The 20,244-nt window shown below is 38.7% G+C and overlaps 1 protein-coding gene across 7 annotated transcripts in view; it reads left to right on the top strand.

Moving 5' to 3' along the window:
* The window catches only part of ARHGAP28 (Rho GTPase activating protein 28), a 243,897-nt gene that overhangs the window by 97,947 nt on the left and 125,706 nt on the right, over positions 1-20,244 (top strand). Inside the window, exon 1 of one of the 7 annotated variants that reach the window (XM_032875719.1) lies at positions 12,106-12,152. The exons of the other annotated variants lie outside the window; for them this stretch is intronic. The gene's annotated coding sequence lies outside the window, so the exon portion shown is untranslated. Of the gene's footprint in view, positions 1-12,105; positions 12,153-20,244 lie in introns of those variants that run through there. 7 annotated transcript variants of the gene reach the window in all.

Genomic DNA, 20,244 nt, shown 5'->3' on the forward strand with positions numbered 1-20,244 from the left:
TATAAGAGATCCTTATGAACAGGAATTGCTTGGGAAACTAGAAGAAATAAGAGGCTGCAGCAAGACGTTGGCCAGGAGAGGCAAGCAGAAGGGGCAGGACCCTCCTGTGAGCAGTGGAGCTGTTGGCATATTCACATGTGTAAAAAGGGATTGACGTTGCCTTCCACCTCTCAGGCGTGGGCCCAGGTGCTTCCAGGCAGGGCCCTGCTTTTTGAGTCTGGGCTGGACCTAGGAAGCTGTCCCCCTGTAAATCAGAGCTCAGATAAGATCCCAGGTCAAGGCCAGATGACCAGCCAGGATCTGCTTCTCCAGTGTTTGCAGAAGTCAGGCCATAGGGCTGCTGCTTCTGGATAGAATTTGACCTTAACTGAATATTCACATATAACATTTAAGCAATGGATGCTGAGGAAAATCAATCAGTCTTGTAATGCACATGAATTTCACAGTCACAGAATATAATTTTCTTCATTTCTGGCCACAAAATTTATATTCTAACTCTAATTTCCCATTTCTGGCAGATAGCAGAAAAAGTTAATCTAGTCACAGCCACAGCCAGTCTGTTCCATTCAATTTAGCGCTTTCTAAGTTGCTTCTGGTTAAGATTTGGGAATATTTAGGATCTTTCTCTCCACCCCTCTCCTTCCTCTCCTTATTGGATGTTGCTTTTTAAGGAGTACTGCTTCTAGAGGCAGTCAGGGGACCTTTATTCTGGATGAGCACCTGCTCCTTCCCCTGACTTCGCAGAGCTCCAAACTGATGCCTAGACCCTGATGGGGTTGGCTGAGGAGCCTCTGGGATGCTCACGTGGTTCTGTGGGCGTGGGTGTGTCTCCTGCCTGGCTCCCTGTCATCAACTACTCACTTTGCAGCCCCTGTTCTCAGTACCTTTGTCTCCAGCCAGATGGGGCATCAATCAATCTCCTCTTACTGTCAGCTAAACTCAGCACCCCTAGGCAAGGCAGGCAACTCCTGCCCTCTGCCTTAGCCCACCAAGCCATCCCTGCTCATTCTTCCTGCCCTTGTCACATGGAATGTCTCTGCATCTATCTCCCGTAATAATGAAAGAAGGGAGGCAGGAAGCAAACAAGTGTCTTACCAGATCCTCCCAAACTTCTGGGGGAAAATCTGTGATTATCCCAAATCCCACCCTAATAGATAGGGGCTTTGTTCTGGGAGTGGGACACAGAATGCATGTTCTCTAATTGCCTATAACGCTCTTTTTCCTCTCCGAATTTTTCCTTTCTTCCCCGGGTAGTAAACACGCACACATACACACACACTCTCACAGGCACAAAACACTTGTTCTGCCGGTTCATGTCTCTTTTCAAAACAACTTTTGTCTTTCATTGGAACTAGAACCAAGAATTTGGAATCTTTGTTTGCTTTTTCGCCCCCCCATTTTTCCTGATACTTCCCGAACCTCAGGCCAATGGTGAACTGACTGTATGGGCTTAGGGAAGGGGGCGGAAGTAGTGAAGAGGGGCAGAACCAGTCATCATTCTATCATATCCTGGCAAAGGTCCCTCTGATCTGACTCATCAGGCAGGGTCCACATTGTACTCTCACTTCCTTGCAATACCGGGCATTTTTGGCTGACCTCCACACCTGGGAACGACTGCTGTACAGTCCCTACTGTTGCTAACGAGGAACAAGGCACATCCCTTGGAGTGGTGAGAAGGCACTGTTTTTTAGGGTAAAAGATAGGGGTTTTTAACACGTTCAAAATCCAAATATGGATGTTGCTTTTTCCATTTCTTAATGTTTTCCTAAGAGCCTTGATTGGAGCTTTAATGAAGAATCTAGCATGTGTATACATATATATATTCACACACACACACACACACACACACACACAATTATAATTGGAATTCTCTATGAGACTTCTAGTTGCGTTTTCTTAGGAACTATCTAGTCATTGTTCTTACTGTTTCTAGTTTTCCTTGGGTCTGCTTTCTTCTCCAAATCTTGGAAATCTACCAGTGGTACTGCGTCTAAATTCTAAAAGATTTCAGGCAGAGTGCTTCTGAAACCAGAGTGAAGGCTGGTCTTTTTGTCTGCCCCTGTCCCCAACCTGCCAGTCCTGTTTCTCCAAGCTCTGTAGGGGCCACTATATTCTTAACTTCCTGAGCTGGTCTTTTAATGGTTTCCCAGCACTTCCTTTATGCTTCTGCCTCAGGCATTTAGCTTGTTTTTCTTTTATCTTTAAAGCTGCCCCTACTTACCCAGCCCCTTGAGGCTCTTTTCTTTCTAAAGATTGCCTACAGAATCAACACAGACACATTGCTATCTTTTGCTCTGTAGCCCCCTTAGGGGAGACCAGACTCAGTTTTAAGGGTATTTACTTTTAACCATAGGAAATAGTGAATAGTTAAATTGGTCAGATGCTCCTCTGTGGGATAGCTCCCTGTGCCTTCCAGTATACTCCCCCTTCCTTCTTTGCTCTGGGGGTCATTTAGAACATCCCCCAACCTCCACCTTGCCCTCTAGGTCCCATTTGGATATGGCCAGTGGGAGGCACAGCAGGGTGTCAGAAGGCAAGACAGAGTGAGTCTTCTCACTCCCTGGGAAATGTGTGTGTCCTTCTACCAAAGATACCCAAGAACACAGATCTTTAGATGTCCTGCTATTCCTGTTTCAGCTCCAAAGTTCTTTAGTTCTGGTAACTTCTCCCTCCTTTTCCCCCTTTTTTTCTGGGGCTGGTAATGGCTCCTCCTCCCAGTTGCTAGCCTTAGGGGACTTAATTTTTTTGCTGCTAGCATCCCCTAATGTTGCTCACATCTTACTAAAATCTCAATTACTCTGTTTGAATTTATTATCAACTTCCTCCCAGGACCTTGATCAAATCCATGCAGTTACAGATGTTAGAACACAGGTTCTGGGTGCCTTGCTACTTGAGGTATGTCTAAATTGTGAACCATCTGTATTTGTAACCCCTGGGAACTTTGTTAGAAATGCAGACTCTTAGGTTCTGCCCCAGACTTCCAATGTCGGAAGCATTTTAACAGGATTCTCAGGTGATTTCTCTACACCTTAAAGGTTGAGAAGCCCTGCTCTAGAGATAAGTTTCATCCTAAGAGAGTAAGTGACTAGGAGCCCTGTTGAGTTTAAGCTTTCTACTTAAAATGTCATCTCTTTCCTTTCTGGGGAAAGCCCATAACTCCTCTTGCTTCTCTTGCCTTGCTTTCAACCTTCACTCTATCCTGCATCCCAGAGCAAAGCTCACATCCCTGTGTCCCTCTTCTTATTGTTCACCCATTCTGAGCTCCAAGTGTGTACTGTCACAGGTATTAAGGATACAAAGAATAAGGCAACACATGCCTGCCCTCAACTGGATTATTAAAGGAATGAAGGCATCTTCATAGTCAATGTCAAGATAGCAGGAGGTACATGCTGTAGCAGAGATAGGGACAAAATGAGGTGGAAACAAAGGTCAAAGTTATGATAATTAAGTATGAGTATGCTTACTGAATGTGAGGAAGTCCCTCTGTAAAATCCTGTGAAAGCACTGTGTTTTCTGATTCTAGTCACATTTGACGATCTTGAGTAAAGATACCTGATTGTAATCCCCTGTTCTCAAACTTCATCCTCGTGTCACATTTGACAAATAGCAGTGTCTCTCCCAGGAACAGCCAGTAATCTGTGCAGTCACAGCCGTTTGTGTTGAGGCAGCTGCAGAGCAGCAAATGCTTCCAGGCAGCCAGAGCCCTAAAGCTGTTAAGGAGCTGATTTTTTTTTGGGAAGAAAATTCATGGAGGAAAAAAACCCAACTGATTACCTCATAAACTGTCCTTGGAGTTAATTTCAGTGTTTGTTAAAGAATCTAAATCCCCTTTTCAAAAGGGTTCTCACAGGATTTGCTAATTAGGCCGGCATCTTTTGTCACCTGTAAGCAACACTCCCATTCAAGTCTCTGCATAATTCATGTAAATGAATTAACATACATTCCAAATTACCCAAGCAAAGGGGGGACAATTTTTATACCATTATGAATTTTTTTTAAAATGAGATATTGGCTTAGGCATATGAATATTGACCTAACTATTCATTCATTCATTCATTCATTCATTCATTCAAGAGGACAAAGCTGTTACTCAAAACATTCTCTTAGAGCCACAGTTTTGCTACCTGTTCCTGGCATTAGAACTGAGTGATAGAGAAAAGATGCCTTCATCATTCTGGATTCTTGAACTTCAGTGCCCTCTTCTTTGACCCAAATGATGCCTTAGGCTAGTACATGTTGCTCTCTGCTTCCTCTGCTGGTAAGCAGCTAACATTTGGGTTGACTTCTGTCACTACTTAAAATTGATTAGGACTCTATCATTCTTTTATCCCTGGCTTGTTGTAGTCCTTTACCATATGGGAAATAACTGAACCAACCAGTACCTTCTGAGAATTCCAGAGAAATGGACAGAGTTGAAAAACTGAGAAAGGGGCATTATCCTGCTCTTGGTCTATAAATGAACTTCCATGTTAATGTGAGCATTAGAGAAGATGGAAATCTTCAGGTTTTGCTTGGTTTTTCTATTGCTAGTACTCCCTAGTACTAGGTTATGGAATCAATTTAGTAGGCTGCTATCACCATTTGAAAAAATAGAATAGAAAAGGAAATATATCACAGTACATCACACATAATGAGACCTGGACGAAGTTTATGTTTGTGGCATATAAGATGTATGTGTGTGTTGGATAGACAGAGATGTACTTCTGATATGTGGTTAAAAATTTTTTGAAAAATACTCCCCTAGAAGATAACACAATGTCTAAAATAAGAAGTCTTATTGGAGGTTGGTGGTGGGGAGAAATCAGGAGTAAGATGCTTGTCTTCAAATGGAGCGGAGAAAATCAGTTAAACAAAGCAGCATTTTGAGGTCAAGTGACCAGGATAATGACTTCTAGAGTTGCTAATTTATACCAGCTTAACTGTACTGTTAGCCTCTATTGGTCATAAACTTTCATTATTATATGTCTATTACATATATATATATATGTATGTATATATATATATATATATATATATATATATATATATATAATAAATTTTCTGGATTTTTACTATTTCATTTTCTTTCCCCCACCTTTCTCTAGTTTTTAGTAAAGATTTTTTCTGAAAAACTCTTTTCAGAAACTCTTAAAGAAAAAATTAAGAAAATTTCCTAACTATGCCAGCATCTGAAAGGGAGTAAGTGTGTACCTAAGTCAGGACCGTTGGCTACACTGAGGGTAAAATGTGAGAACTCAGAGGAAAGCAACCCTCAGAAATAGAAAGTTGGAACTCAGTTTACCCCACCAGCCTCACTTCTCACATCCCAGTGTCCCCGCTATTGTCCCTCTTCTACCCTCCTATCACTTGCCCACCAGAATGCCTTCTTAGGATGACTGATCAGTGTTCTCTTAATTCTTCAAGGACATTTTTCCATTGTTCCTGCTATTTATAGGTGAATCCCTGAAAAATATTGTAAGATTGTACCATTTTAAGTAAGGTCTAAAGGATTAGAACACATTCTCCCCACAGCAAGAACTGCCATTGAAAACTATTAAAATTGAGCCAGTCGTGGGGGAAAAAAAAATCCTTATAATAGCACATTTTCTTCTTAGAGCTCAGTTTGTTCTCATAAATTTTTTATTCTCCCAAGTTTTTTTCCTTTGGCTTTAAAATAGCAAAATATGATGTTGGAATATAATATTCCACTATGATCATTTATTCAGGTTTGAATTTTATATTGAAAATGCATTTTAAGAATACAGGGAAAAAATTAGCTAAAATAAAAATCAACTTGAGTGAAGAAGTTCTTTAAGTTATGTTGTTATTTACCTTTCTTTGATACTAAATGTATGTTACTGGCTCTCACTTTTCAGGAATGAGATTAACAATGACAGTAATCATGAAGTTACTGGTTTCCTTTTAGAGATGCAGCGCACAGTTGGGGAAATTGTTTTCTAGTAGACTAGTGATTCCCAACAGTGGGGGTTTTTAAAAAACAGTGATATCTGGGCCCCAGTTGATCTGGAACATAGCCCAGGCATTAAATTTTAAAAAAAGTTGTAATATGCAGTCAAAGAGAAGGTACCTTAAATATTACTCTGGTGTCTCAGCTTCCCATAGGTGTTCTGATGTTAGGTGTTTTGTTTTACTACTCAAAAACACAATTACAGAGTTTTGATTCTTTATGAAAGGTGTTAGGCACAGCTCTCAAAGACTTCTGTATTTCCAGTACAAAGGCACAAGGGGTTTTTTGTTTTTTTAAGATTTTATTTATTTATGACAGAGAGATAGCAAAAGAGGGAACACAAGCATGGGAGAACTGGAGTGGGAGAAGTAGGCTCCCCGCTGAGCAGGCAGCCCAATATGGGGCTCAGTATCAGGATGCTGGGATATTGACCTGAGCCAAAGGCAGATGCTAAACGGCTGAGCTACTTAGACACCCCACAAGAGATTTTTTAAGGTAATAGTTTAATCCTTCTTTTCTAACAATCTCCAGCAGTTATCAGTCACTGCATAACCCATCTGTCATTTCCTCTTCATAACTAACTTGAGTAGTTCTGCTACTTTCAACATTCTGGTTCCTTCTGCCTTTTGTCTAGTCAGGAACTGTAGCCCAGCTATCATTTCTCCAGGCCAGCTGCTGATCTGAGGTGCTTGCTGATTTTCTTCCTATAGCTTTTGACTTTGTTCATTAATTTGGTCATTCAGCAAATACTTTCTGAGTGCTAGACTTTGTGTCAGGGCTTGGGATGCAATGAGGACTTAGACACTGTATTTTCCCACAAAGAGGAATTTATTTTCTTTGGCCGTGTCTCTCTTATGCCAAGAGATAAGTGCTAAAATAGAGTATCCACAACTGTATTTGGGAGGAGAGTGTAAATGGCTCCTGTCAGCAAAAGCCTCATAGAGGTAATGGCATTTGAATTGAGTCTTAAAGGATAAATATGTTACTTGACCTGGCAGCAAAGGGGAAAAAGGGACATTCCTGTCAAAGAAAACAGCCTTGCAAAAAATGCCACAGTCCATGGCTTGTTCAAGCAAAAGTGGGAAGGTGTGTGTTGGTGAGGAATTGCAGGGGATGAAGCTGAAAAAACAGACTTAGAGAGAGGCTGTCCGACCTTTTTATGACATGCTTACTAATTTGCTCCTGGACCTTTGTGCAGTAGGAAGCCAGCAGAAAGGGAACTCTATAAATAAGTCCACACTTTGAAAAGGTTCATTTCATTGGTATCTTGGAGGATGGACTGAAGAGCAAGGAAACAAGAAGCAAGGAAAGTACATTAGGAGACTGAACTATGGTACGGGGATCATTGATAAGACTTGAAAAGGACTTAAAGTAATTACAGGGAATGCATGAGACTTGTGAAAAATCTGGAAGATCACAGAAAAATATTAAGAGAAAAATGCAGATAATCTATAATTCTTTCATGAGAGATAATTGCCATTAGTGATTTGTTCCACTTTTCCCTGCACATTTTATATGGTTAAGATAATTTTAGATCTTGATTTTTCATTTAACACTATGAAAAGCATTTCTTGTTATAATAAAGACACTCCATTAGCATAATTTCAATGGCTACAGAGTCACATTTGTAGGGATGAACAATAAAAAACCAAATCTTTTCCTTTCAGTTGTTTCTAAATTTTCATAAGTAATTTTATATTTAACATTTTTGTGCATTCAGTTGCCTAAAACTATTTATTTCCTTCTTTTTTTTTTCTTTAAGATTAACTTATTTGAGAGAGAGAGACAGAGAGAGTGTGGGGGAGGGGCACAAAGGAAGAGGGAGAGAGAAACTCAAGCTGACTCCACCTGAGCTGGGAGCCTAAGTGGGCGAGGCTCAATCTTACCACACTGAGATCAAACCTGAGCTGAAACCAAGAGTTGGGCACTTTAACCAACTGCACCACCCTAAAACTATTATTTTTTATAGGCTTATAACTTAAGTAGGATTGATGTGTTAAATCACACTGATAATTAAGGCTTTAATGCTGCTGTATTGAATTTCAGAAAAAGTATAAAACATTGAGCTTTAGATTTTAGAAATATTCAAGATACAGGATAATTTGGTTGGCTTTGGTGAACAATTGCTTTGGGAGAGTAAAAAATGATGAACTGGCGTAAAATGATCCCAGTTTTCTAATTTGGCAGACTTGGTAAAGTATATCACCACCAGCCAAGAAAAACGAGAATATAGGAGGAACAGACTTTGCAGGGAAGATAATGAGCTCTCTTTGGAGCTAGTTGCATTTGAGGAACTGCACTGGTAGATAAGCCAAGTAGTACACAGTGGGCAACTGAAAATGTGGTGTGAAATTCAGCAAAAGGAGTGGAAAACTCATATTCTTGATTTGTGAGAAGTTTGGCAAGTAAATGTTGGTCAAAGTCATAAGAGGAAGAGATAAATCAGTAAGAATAGAGGGGTGTAGAGGGGTGAAACTCAGGGGAACATTGCTGCTTTGAAGAGCCAGACACAAGAAGAGCCAGGGAAATAGATGAAGATTGTTCGGGGAAACCAGGAGTTAGCATTGTTACAGAAGCCAGGAGTGAGAGATTTTCCAGAAAAGAAAAAATTGTCGATAGCCCTTGTTGTCAACTCTTTCAGACACATTGTCCCTTGACCATCCCAAGGTGATATTTGTAGATAATATACCAATGCATATAATTTAAAAATCAATATAATAGCCCATCGGTAATATAAAGAGAAAAATGGAACTGCATTTTATATAGTATTTTGATATGTCAACATTGGGAAGCCACTAAAGGAGATGACACAAGGAAGGAGTCAAATGGTTACTCTGATACACAGAAGTACCACGAATAGGGATACTGCATGTGGAGACCAGTCTACCTGAGCTGGATTGCTGCACACGACATGAATTTCTAGAATGCTGGATATTCAAACAAAGTGCAGTTTTTCATCAACTGACACTATAATTGTGTTGCTGGAAAATTCAGTATATAAAAAAGACTTCCACTGAATCAGCCTCTAGGTTTCAACAACTATAAACAGGTCTTTCAGCTGTGGTTAATATCCAGCAGGATATTTGAAAGTCATGTGTGACACGGGACCATTCTTTGTTAGTATAGGACTATCTCCTTCGTTGTAGGACTCCTAGCATTCTTGGCGCTGCTGATTAAATACCAGCAAGAGCCCTAGTCATTGCAGTTATCAAAAAGCTCTCCCACAGCATTCCAGAACACTCCCTATGGAGTGACACAGTTCAAGAGAGAAGCATAGGTTCACAGTGTCAAATTGCCCTCCTTCATCTTTAGTGTTCTTTAGTCTTTAGCTGGCTAAACAAGAGGTGGAGGGGAAATAACCTAATGGTGTGGTAATCATGATCTCTGTAAAATTGTGTGGTTCTCCTTCCCTAATCAAATGATAGACTTTTTCCATTGTTCGTACATAAATTGCTGCAATCCCTTCCTTCTTTTCTCAACTATAGGTTGTTAGGTTAATTCATTAGACACATAGTATTGTAGTTCTCCTTAGAAATGGCTCTCACCTAGTCAGTTTCCATCCTACTTATGCACAAAATCTGTTCCTTAAAAGCTGCTTCCAGGCTGATGCTTATAATTACCTGGTTCAAACTTGTATTTTAAACATTAAGCAGAACATAATGAGGATCTTGAAAAAAATGCCTCAGTTATTCTGGGTGATTTTTGTGTCATTCATATTGATCATTTTTGGTACAAAAGTTTTCTACATGTCTTCCAGAAAGACCATTCAATTTTAAGTCGTGTGACCCTTGGACAAGTCACTTAACATCTGGGGCTTCTCTTTTTTCATAGTTAAAATACTTATAAAAAGTGATAAATGTGAAACCCTAAAATATCATAAAGTATATGGTCCATACTTGTTATGGGACACAATTTTAATACAGAGAAGACCATGGCATGTGAGAGTAGTGAGGTTTTTTAATGCTCAAAGCAATGATGAATAAGGGAAGTTGCTTCTTTAGTGGTTCTTTGAACTTCAAGTGTTCAGACCATGGGTGCTACTCATATATATACCTCGGTTTCATTTCATGCTTATTTTTCCTTCTTTCTGTATTCCCATGCCCAAAGGAAATGAGCGAATTTGGGGTAGGTAGAAACAGTGTGGAAGAAGAGTGAAATGTAGGTTTTTGGAGATTATTTGCTGAGTGGAAGAGGATAAAGAATTGGAGTCAGTTTTCTGGAAACTGTTTAAATGCCTTTCCCTACTCTCCTTCCTTCCCCCACTTCAGTTCCAAGGGAAGCCATACTGTGAATTGTAAAACACAGCATGTGTTTCTTGGCAGTGACATTTAAAAGGTGGTAGGTTACCCTCTGTTTGCTTTCCTCGGTAAAGGATGTATATTTCATTCTAATATGCTGAGGATTTGATCGAGACTCATCTAGATCCATGAAGGTTAAGGGTAATTAAGAAGGACATCAGAAAATATAATTCACAACATAAATGGAAAATTTTACACCCAGACTCATTCATTGTTGTGAGAATGTCCTGGATTACTTGCTGAAGCCTCTATTAGGTCATTCGTACAATGGTTATTAAGGGGAGAGAGAGGTTATATTTTGTGAATTCTACATAATCATGAAATTAGTTGTATTAATTCTTTATTCATTTTCAGTTAGGAAAAAAACCAAAAATATTACATAACAAACACTGTTAAGCTATTTTTCCACTTAAAGTCAAACAATATTTCTCTTTAAGAGAATGTGTACAGTGTGCAATCTTAAACTTGAGATGTTACAAAATAGATATATGGAAAACTAATTGTTCTTAAAATAGTTGCCAAGTTTATTCTTGGTTTTCCCAGCCTATCTCACTTCACACAATGAGTATTCCTCTCCCAGCCCCTCTGCTTTTCCCCACAAACTCAGTTTCATAATAGAGTGGCAGGTTTTGTTCAAATCCATTTTTTTCCTTCATAATGTGGTAAGTAAATCCCAGTGGCTTTTGCTTAATGTTTTTGCCTGACTTCAGACACTTTAGAGAAATTGCCATTTTTGAAAATTGGTTCATTGACCTTTGGCATGTAATAGGAACATGGGGTAACAGTCCTGTGAATTGCGGAGGGGTCTTGGAATTAACCAGTCCTGCCAGGAGGAGCTTGACCCTCCATGGGCTGATGATATTGTGCTGCTATTGGGTCCCTTACAAGACATAGCTATACTCCAGTAATTTCATTGAGGAATACATTATCTTCCTTAAGTTGTGATATCAAAAATTCACTCTGGTTTTCAGTTTTTCTTATACATTCCTTAGATTTACTAATGGGTCTAATTTATTAGACCTTTATTGCAAATCTTGGTTTTTGTTCATTCAGTAGAATTTGAACCTCTCTCGATATGTAAAAATATAGACATTAAAACATCACATAACCATTTTAACTTTTCAATTACACTTTTTCATAAATGCACAGAAGTAGGTCAAACAGGTTTTAAACAGATCTGAAGAAATCACCTGAAGCATTGAAATCTTATTTTCACAGACTGCCATTAGTATATTTTCCTGCATAGTTACTTTATTAAAGACTATCTAAATCAAAGAGTGGAGTTCAGAGCACTCTTCTCCCTAGATGAATGGACCTGAGTATAAGGATTCAGACTCAGAGTATGAAAAAAAAAAACAGCAGGAAGTTTAACTGAGCTTCCCATTCTTCCCAAGGTCCAGCAAGGAGAGTCAGGTCTTAGAGTTTCTCAGAGCTCCAGGAGGACACAGCCTGTGCTCCCAGTGGGGAAATGTGGAGTGTGTTATTCTAACAGCCACGGCTCCTTAGGAAATGGTCTGTTCTCTTGATCTGGGGAAGACAGAGGATTTTTTCTTACCATGTCCTAGGCGGGCACACAGCAGCAACACGTGCCCCGAACACATTCATTTGTTCTGGCTCAGGAATCAGCAAACTTTCTTTAAAAGGCCAGATGTAAATGTTTTCAGCTTTGTGATCCCTGAAATCTCTTTAGTAACTATTCAGCTCTGCCACTGAAGCTGCAAGTGACCATAGATTATACTCAAGCAAATGGGAGTGGCTATATGTCAGTAAAGCTGTTTTTTTTTTTTTTTTTTTTTTTTTTTTAAAGGCAGCTGCAGACTGGATTGTCTGCATGTAGTTCACTGACCCCTGTTCTTGGTCACGTCCCACCTTCTTCTTGGGATAGCTGGTGTAGCCCAACCCTTAAGGTGAGAGGAGATATTTGGGATGACCAGATATTTACAGGTTGGCTCCCTAAGCACTTTTGGGATCCAGACTACCACCTGGGACATCCTAAGGAAAGTTTTAAAATATATAGCCATTTTTTGGATGTGATTATCTCCAAAGAAGACATACAAATGGCTGACAGACACATGAAAAAATGTTCATCATCATTAGCCATCAGGGAGATTCAAATCAAAACCACATTGAGGGGCACCTGGGTGGCTCAGTGGGTTAAAGCCTCTGCCTTCGGCTCAGGTCATGATCCCAGGGTCCTGGGATCGAGCCCCGCATCAGGCTCTCTGCTCAGCGGGGAACCTGCTTCCTCCTCTCTCTCTGCCTGCCTCTCTGCCTACTTGTGATCTCTGTCAAATAAATAAATAAAATCTTAAAAAAAAACACAACCACAATGAGATACCACCTTACACCAGTTAGAATGGCTAAAATTAACAAAACAGTAAACAACAAGTGTTGGAGAGGATGTGCAGAAAGGGAAACCCTCTTACACTGTTGGTGGGAATGCAAGTTGGTGCAACCACTTTGGAAAACAGTGTGGAGATTCCTTAATTTTTAATTAAGGAATTAAAAATAATGACCTACCTTATGACCCTGCAATTGTACTACTGGTATTTACCCCAAAGATACAGATGTAGTGAAAAGAAGGGCCATCTGTACCCCAGTGTTCATAGCAGCAATAGCCATAGTCGCCAAACTGTGGAAAGAACAAAGATGCCCTTCAACAGATGAATGGATAAAGAAGATACAGTCCATATATACAATGGAGTAGTAGTATGCCTCCATCAGAAAGGAAGAATAACCAACTTTTGCGTCAAGATGAATGGGACTGAAAGACATTATGCTGAGTAAAATAAGTCAAGCAGAGAGAGTCAATTATCATATGGTTTCACTTACTTATGGAGCATAAGGAATAACATGGAGGACATTGAGAGATGGAGAGGGGAAGTGAGTTGGGGGAAATTAGAGGGGGAGACAAACCATGAGAGACTGTGCAGTCTGAGAAACAAACTGAGGGTTTTGGAGGGGAGTGTGGGGTTGGATGAGCCTGGTGGTGGGTGTTATGGAGGGCACGTATCGCATGGAGCACTGGGCATGGTGCGTAAACAATGAAGTTTGGAACACTGAAAAATAATAAAATTAAATTAAATTTAAAAAAACAACATATAGCCAAGAGACAGTTATACCCTCATATTTCACGTGTAACGTTGGAGTCTAAATTCAAATTATAGCAGGTGGCAAAGCCAGGCTATCATACCTAAGGCCTATAGGCATTTTCTGTGTTTGGAGACAGCCTGGTAAATGGATGGATAGAAGTGCTTAACAAAATGTATAGCAGCATGCAAGGGCAGTATCCCAGATATTTAATAACTCTTAGAACGGTCCAGGTACAAGAACAACAGACCCTAGGAATACATAGCCAGCAAGCTCTGTGGCATGCACTCCACAGAGAGAAGTTCTTGATAAATGGTAGCACAGTAGACACATGTGCACACCCAGATAGCTCTGTATAGGTAAACACCTATATACACCCACATATGTATATTCATTTTTTCAGAGAATACAGAGACCACATGGGCTTACCTTTCTCCATTACAAATCTTCTTCATCCCTCTCTGTATACCTGACTGAGAAAAACAGGATTTCTGCTATGCTTGAACCCGTGCCTTCCTGCCCCTTGGCTGCCTTGCTCAGTCCCCACTGGCCCCTTCCTTATAGATCAGTCTTTTTTCTCCTAAAAGCTTCTTGCCCCGTTGCCTTCAAAGATGCTTCTCCTCTAAATCAATAACTGCTTATTTGAATACAACTTTTTTTTTGACGTGTTAATCATTTTCTTCAGAAAAGATAAGGAGTCATGCTGGCTAAGAAATTCAGTGGTAATCATTTCCCTACACTTTTTTTTTTTTTTAAAGATTTTGTTTATTTATTTGAGAGTGAGTGTGTGTGAGAAAGACTGCATGAGCAGGGGGAGAGGGAGAAACAGACTCCCTGCTGAGCCGGGAGCCCCATGTGGGGCTCAATCCCAGGACCCTGAGATCATGACCTGAGCTGAAGGCAGATGCTTAACCTACTGAGCCACCCAGGTGCTCCTTCACTACATTTTTTTAAACTTAATCTGTTTTTCTCTCTTTTTTTCTTTTCTAAATTCTGTTAGGTTCAGCTTTATTGTTGCTTTTCAAAAATACCTAATTGTAATATCCTATAGGTTTTATAAAGAATGAGATTGGCAGGTTAACCTGTTTAATATAATCCCATCAGGCCTTTGGTGAATGAAAGGAGGAAAGTCCCATTTCATTCTGAATCTTCCTACTTGTTTTTCTTTCTCCTTTTCACCACACATGAAATCTGTGATTTTACTTTTCATTCGAACTTAATGTAAAAGTTTAAATTTAACAAATAGCAAATGGGAAATGAGAAACAGACATTAGTCAGGGTGGGTGCTGGCAGAGAGCTCTGGAAACTGATAATGGCAATAAAATAAGGTTTATCCAGGCAGCCTTCAGAGCTCAGCAGAGGGGCCAAGGTTATATGCCTATATGCAGTAAATATTTATTGAAAGTAAATAGATTTTCGGGGCCTAATGGGTCTCTGCCTGTTTGTCTGTTAGGGTTCAGGTGTTATATAAGGTTAAGTTTCTGTGTAAGGTATATCCGCTTCAGAATCTGTCCTGTTTTTGGAAGACAGCTCCTCCCCCTCCCCTTTTGGCATCGGTATGCCCCACCTGAAGCAAGACTTTAGAAATGGGAAAAACCTAGATCACTTTGATGCTTCTTGGCATTTGTTCTCTGTCACTTTCAGACTGGAAAAGAAAAGATGGCTGTCAAGTCCTAGATTCCTGTCCTCCGGATGCTCTCAGAGCCAAGGCTTCAGAGTGTTGTCTGAGGCCAGAATCATCCTGGCAGTTGTCTCTGGAACAATACATACAACTTAAGAACTCTGGATTTCCATGAAATTTTATGTGATATTTCTCCCCCTCTCCATTTCCCCAGTCTTCTGTTTCCTTTTCTCTTCCATAATAGCATAGCTCTGTTATCTTTTGAGAGCTGGCACTGCCTGGAACTGATTTCTACAATTTGGAGGTCTGTGAGAGAGAGGAAATTAGAGAACAGTGATTAACTTCAGATAGTGGCTTATAAAAACAAGTTTTTGTGTTTTTTTTAAATGAAACCTGAGGTTAAAGGAAAAGCATTAAACTTGGAAGGAAGAAGAAATATTTATTTTGTTTAATAAAATTCAGAATTTTCTAGAGCACATAAAATTATAAAATGATTAAACCTATAAAATAATTTTTTTTTAAAGATTTTATTTATTTATTTGACAGAGAGAGAGTTCACAAGTAGGCAGAGAGGTAGGCAGAGAGAGTGGGGGAAGCAGGTTCCCTGCTGAACAAAGATCCCAATGCGGGGCTCTATCCCAGGATCCCGAGATCATGACCTGAGCCGAAGGCAGTGGCTTACTTAACCCACTGAGCAACCCAGGCACCCCTAAAATAATTTTCTGAAACATGTTTCTTTAATACAACTTTCAATTAAAAAGGAATTTCCCTATATACCTACTATTCATCCATCTTTATATATTTAATATGTACTTGGGTAAAGCAGGTATCATGTGAGGACCTATGATATGCTGGAGGATATCAAAATAAATCTAATGTAATTTCTAATTTCATTTTAGAAACTAGGTGAGTCATAGCTTCAAGTCAATGTAGTACATACGTTAGATAATTTTCATCTGATAAGATCAGGGATGGTATCTTAGAGAACGTGTTACTTCTTGGTTTATACAACATCTCATTTTTCTCTCAACAATGTGTACAGTTTTCTTTGGTAAAGTGTTCAAATCATTAGCTCATTGTAAAAATTCAGTTGTTTTATTATTACTAAATTTTGAAAGTTCTTGAATATGCTGGGTACAAGTATCTAATCAGGTATGTGATTTGCAAATATTTTCTTATAAAATATAGCTTATCTTTTCATTCTTTTACCGGTGCCTTTGAAGAGCAGATTTTAAGTCTGGGTTATATAGGTTTTATTTTACGGACCATGCTGTTTGTGTCTTGCTTTTGAAATTGTTACATAAACTCAAGGTCACAAAAGTTTTCCCATATTTAAAAAATTTTTTAAAAGATTTTATTTTTCTGACAGAGAGAGAGAACACAAGCAGGGGAAGAAGCAGAGGGAGAAGCAGACTCCCCACTGAGCAGGGAGCCCAATGCGGGACTCCTCCCAGAACTCTGGGATCCTGACCTGAGCCAAAGGCAGACACTTAATGGACTGAGCCACCCAGGCACCCTTCATATGTTTTCTTTAAGAAGTTTGGAAAGGTTTTGCGTTTGACATTTAGGTGTATGACCCATTTTGAATTATTTTTTTCTTAAGATTTTATTTATTTATTAGAAAGAGATAGAAAGCACAAGTAGGCAGAGCAGCAGGCAGAGGGAGAGGGAGAAGCAAGCTCTCCACTGAGAGGGAGCCCGACGCAGGACTCAATCCCGAGTTGGGCAGACGCCCAACTGACTGAGCCACCCAGGCACCCTATATGACCCATTTTGATTTGATTTTTATATATAGTCTGAGATATGGATGGAAACTCTTTTTATTTCTTCTTTTTTTAAAATGGATCTTCATTTGTTTCAGCACTGCTTATTGAAAAGATTCTTCTTTCCTTCACTGAATTGCCTTTGCACCTTTGTTGAAAACCTGTTGGCAATATTTGTGTGAATAGTTTGGGGCTCTCTTCTCTTCCTTTGGATCTTAGTGTGTTTGATCATAATAGTATATGGCTTTCTCTTGTAGCTTTATGATAAGTCTTGAATTTAGGTAATATATGTGTTTTGATTTTCTTTTCTTTTTTTTTTTTTTTTCCATAGTCGTTTGGTTAGTCTGTGTTTTTTGTATTTCCATATCAACTGTAGAAATCATGCCAGTTTCTACAAAAAAAAGCCTGTTTGGACTTTGGGATTGTATTGAAACAATAGATCAATTCGGGAAGAATAAATATCTTAAAGTATTGAATCTTCCAATCCATGTACAGCTTACATTTCTCCATTTATTTAAGTCTTCTTTAATCTCTCTCAGCAATGTTTGTAGTTTTCAGTGTATAGATCTTCCCCATCTTTTGGTCAGATTTATCATCCTAAGTAGTTTACATTTTTAATGCTTTGGAAATGGTATTGTTTTTAAATGTTGATTCTAATTACTCATTGTTAGTATGTGGAAATGCAGGGGTTTTTTTTGTATTATATGTTATATATTGTATAAAATACTATATATTGATCTTTATCTTGTTACTTTGCTGAACTAATTTTTTTTTTAATAATTTTATTTTTTATAAACATATATATATATATGTTTTTTCCCCCAGGGGTACAGGTCTGTGAATCTCCACGTTTACAAACTTCACAGCACTCACCATAGCACATACCCTACCCAATGTCCATAACCCCCCCCAACCCCCCTCCGCCCAGCAACGCTCAGTTTGTTTTTGTGAGATTAAGAGTCACTTATGGTTTGTCTCCCTCCCAATCCCAACTTGTTTCATTTACTCTTCTCCTACCCCATTAACCCCCCATGTTGCATCTCCTCTCCCTCATATCAGGGAGATCATATGATAGTTGTCTTTCTCTGATTGACTTACTTTGCTAAGCATGATACCCTCTAGTTCCATCCACGTTGTCGCAAATAGCAAGATTTCATTTCTTTTGATGGCTGCATAGTATTCCATTGTATATATATACCACATCTTCTTTATCCATTCGTCTGTTGATGGACATCTAGGTTCTTTCCATAGTTTGGCTATTGTAGACATTGCTGCTATAAACATTCGGGTGCACGTGCCCCTTCGGATCACTACGTTTGTATCTTTAGGGTAAATACCCAGCAGTGCAATTGCTGGGTCATAGGGTAGTTCTATTTTCAACATTTTGAGGAACCTCCATGCTGTTTTCCAGAGTGGTTGCACCAGCTTGCATTCCCACCAACAGTGTAGGAGGGTTCCCCTTTCTCCGCATCCTCGCCAGCATCTGTCATTTCCGGACTTGTTAATTTTAGCCATTCTGACTGGTGTGAGGTGGACTAATTTATTAATTTTAGTACCTTTTTTCTGTATTCTGAAGGATTTCCTACCTAGACTATCATGATACCTGCATTACAAATACTTTTAGTTTTTTCCTTCCAATCTGGATGCTTTTTCTCTTTTTTTCTTGTTTGATTGTGCTGGTTAGAATCTCCAGCACAATCTTGATTAAAAGTGGTGAGAGCAGTCATCCAGGTTTGTTCTTGGTCTTAGGCGGGAAACATTTCATCTTTTACCATTAAATATGGTATATTAGTTTTTCCTAGATACCCTTTACAAGCTGAGGTAGTTCTATTCCTAATTTGCAAAGTTTTTGTTTGTTGTTGGTTTGTGGGTTTTTTTCTTTCTTTCTTTTTTCTTTATAGGAATGGATGCTGGATTTTGTCAAATGATTTTCCCGTATCTCTTTCAATAATCGTGGTTTCAATGTTTACTCTGTTAATAATTAAATGATAATTAAGTTTGATGAATTAAATGAACTAACAATTTTCAAATGTTAAATCATCCTTGCTCTTCCAGGATGAATCCCAGTTGGTCATGATGTATTATCCTTTTTATATATTCTTGGATTTGATATGGTAAATTTTATTAAGAATATTTACATTTATGCACATGGAGGGCTTTGGTTTGTGTTTTTTGTTTCTTGTAGTATTTGTCTTGTTTTGGTATTTGGATAATGCTGGTCTTATGGAATGAGTTTGTAAATGTTTCCTCCTATTTAATTTTCTGAAAGAATTTGTGTAGAGTTGGTATTACTTCTTTCAGTGTTTGGTGGAATTCTGTGGTAAAGCCATCTAAACCTGGAGTTGTCCTTGTGGGAAGATGTTTTACTACAAGTTCAATTTGCTTAACACATTTAGGACTACACAGATTGTCTGTGTCTTGTTGAGTAAGCTTTGGTAGCTTGTGTCTTATAAGAAATTTGTTTGTTTTTGTTTTTGTTTTTTTATAACTGAGTTGTTGAACTTACTGGCATAAAGTTGTTTATAATATTTCCATATTATCCTTTTAATATCTGTAAAGTTTGTAATGATGTCACCTTTTTCATCTTGTATGTGTTGCTAGTGTGTGTCTTCTTCCCTTTTTCCCTAGTATATCTGGATGGAGGTCTATTAATTTTATTGATCTTTAATACAACAAGCATTTGGTTTCATTGATTTACACTATTATTTTTCCTATTTTGTTATTTCCTGTTTTCTGCGTACTTTTGTTTTTTTAAAGATTTTATTTATTTATTTGACAGAGAGAGATACAGCAAGAGTGGGAACACAAGTAGGAGGAGTGGGAGAAGGAAAAGCAGGCTTCCTGCTGTGGGGGCAGCCAGATGCTGGGCTGGATCCCAGGACCTGGGATCATGACCTGAGCCAAAGACAGACACTTAAGGACTAAGCCACCCAGGCGCCCCTTACTTTGGGTTTAATTTATTCTTTTTCTGATTTTCTTAAAATGAAAACTGAAGTCTTTGGTTGGATAGCTTTCTTCTTTTCTAATATGACTGTTTCATGCTATAAATTTTCCTCCAGCAAATAACTTTAGCTGTATCCCACAACTTTTGTCCTAACGTTGTATTTTTAATACTCTCATAGTTTATAATTTCATCTTGTTTTCTTTTTTGACCCATTGGTTATTTAGAAATGTGTTCTTTAGTTTTGTGAGGATTTTCTACATGTATTCTTGCTGTAGATTTCTAATTTAATTCATTTGTAGTCAAAGAATGTGTTTCTATGACTTGAATTATTTTTGATTTATTGATACTGGTTGTATGGACCAAATATAATCTATATGGGTAAATGTACACTTGAAAAGAATATGTATTCTGCTATTGGTGATAGAGTGTTCTGTAATTTTCAGTTAAGTAAGTTGTGTTTTATATACTTACTGATTTACTCTGTACTTGTTCTACACATTGTTGAAAGAGGGTTTTTGAAATCTCTTAACTGTAATTGTAATTTTTGTCTTTCTCTCTGATGGTCCATCAGTTTTTGCTTT

The sequence above is a fragment of the Lontra canadensis genome, unplaced genomic scaffold (assembly GCF_010015895.1).
Source record: "Lontra canadensis isolate GAN:19392208 unplaced genomic scaffold, GSC_riverotter_1.0 scaffold57, whole genome shotgun sequence".
Lineage (NCBI taxonomy): Eukaryota > Metazoa > Chordata > Mammalia > Carnivora > Mustelidae > Lontra > Lontra canadensis.